The sequence below is a fragment of the Merops nubicus genome, unplaced genomic scaffold (assembly GCF_000691845.1).
Source record: "Merops nubicus isolate BGI_N331 unplaced genomic scaffold, ASM69184v1 scaffold13144, whole genome shotgun sequence".
Classification (NCBI taxonomy): domain Eukaryota; kingdom Metazoa; phylum Chordata; class Aves; order Coraciiformes; family Meropidae; genus Merops; species Merops nubicus.
In genome coordinates this window covers 17,797-19,895 of record NW_008606275.1, presented here as the reverse complement: position 1 = coordinate 19,895, position 2,099 = coordinate 17,797, and positions in this window count along the sequence as shown.

Genomic DNA, 2,099 nt, shown 5'->3' with positions numbered 1-2,099 from the left:
CACGCATTTTCTAATCATCTTTGCTATTGTGCTGATTTAAGAATTTGAAGTGCAAAGTGGGTCTAATTAGGCCACAGGAATTTTTGGTTTCAAGGTGATGATAAGAAATTTCTTAATGGTTTAGTAAATGACAACATGTGTTTAAAGTTGGTTTTCAGTCATGTCAAGATATGTTACGGCTTAAGAATGGCTTCATTGTAATGTCTTTTCCTCCTAGAAGATAAAGTGCAAGCGGATATTTGCTTGGGAGCCACTGCAGACACAAAATAGAAAATTTCTCTTCAAGAGCCTTAAACGTTGCCCTCCATATATCTTCACTCTGCACAAGCTCAGCTCCTGCAATTTTAGCTGAGAACAGTTTTGCAGATCATACTGTGGAGGTGTCCTGTGACTCCACTGTTGGCCAGTCACTTCTTTCGGGCCTTCAGTACAGATCAGACCTTCACACCCAAACCGTGGGGAGCCTGTTGAGGTCTGTAAAAGAGAGCATGGGTCTGCCCAAGGACACCTGTTTGCATGACCTGGATTTCTGAAGTATGATCGAGATACCCCTGTTCTTCTCCAGCTTCATAGTTATGGGAACAGATCCCATCCTCAGTTGTGGTCAGAGGAATTTTTCATCCCTCTTTGGCAACTATTTTAGAAAGACAGAAGACATTCCTCAACAAGTATTATTGTTGCAAGCTAAGGACACTGAACCAAGCGGCTCTTTTTTGTTGTCACTGTTTTCTGTATCTTCCCTAACAAACTGTTTCCACACTCTCTGCCTCAGGTGTTCTCTTTAGCTTTGTTCATCTCATACCTTGTGTCAGTAGCTCTAGGGGTTTTTCGTTCATTCCTCTCTTCATCTTCTTCTCAAAATTAAATACCCAGAACCCCCTGTGTCTTGTACCCTGCACCATCCCCACTTTTGCAGCAGCACCATGTGTGTCCCCAGAACTGAACCCTGCAGTCTCTCTGCTAGTGCCAGGTCTTCATGTGCTACCACTTCCTTCCATTGCAGCTACTCCTGAGAATAAATCACAAAGGGTGTCAACGTAGTGGCCTCTCTTGGGAGGATGTGCAAAGGATAGGATAAATGGCAGGGTTCTGCTAGAAGGCGTTTGGTGACTGCTATCAAGTGGTCGTTTGATCTGGAGACAACCCGGAAGTCCATGCAGTTCTGCAATACAGATGTCAGGAGCTCTGCATCGTACCTCCTTCCCTCTCTTTTTACCCCTTGCTTCAGTTTTTTTGGGGCATGCTCCTGGTCTCTGCAGGATTGGAGTCTGACCTTCTTGCAAAAGTATCATCTGCATTACTGCCAATGATCCAATGCAACTCTGTGAAGCTGTTGCACCAAAATGCCACCAAGTTGAATGTCGGGCTTCACAACCTGCAGGGCTTAATATTAGGACTAAAAGCGTTTTTCTGCAAGGACCATTGGCAGACTTCCAAGACATTTGAGGAGAAAGCAGTCATGCCTACATGCACAAACCCCAAGCTGACAATTCATTACTTCTTATAGCTGTATTTTTAAGAAAGGGGTTCCAAGGATCTCAGTTCATCTAAAGAACAACATGGCAACCTGACCTTACAAATATGCTGAGCAACACTTGTTTTCAGACACTTGTGCTCATTCATCAGCACAGTGATCATCTCTGGCTTAAAAATAGCTCATTTTTTCTTTATTTATTTCCAGAATTTACTCTCTGATGGTAACTGTGCCTGTTACATGTTTAAAACAGATTTTCCTCACTGTGCGTATGGAGGAAGGTAAAGGAAGTGATAAATCTCTAAAAACAGTATGGTAAAATAAATCCTCTCTAACTAAAGGGCCAGATACTGAGCCTTTTACACCTCTGGGGTCTTGATCTGTAGCTGGCCCTGCTGACTGTGAGACAACTCCTGCTGCAGCAGGGCTGGGAGTACCAGAAGCTGCCCCCTTGCAATCAAAACGCAAACCCCGAGGACTGAAGCTGTAGATCACTATATCCTGTGAACAGCTGGTGTGCTGGCTGTCAGGAAAGGAATAGACTCATCAAACTAAAAAAAAAAAAAAAAAACAAACAAACAACAAAAAGCTACCCAAAAAAACTCTGGAAAAAATCTACCATGTT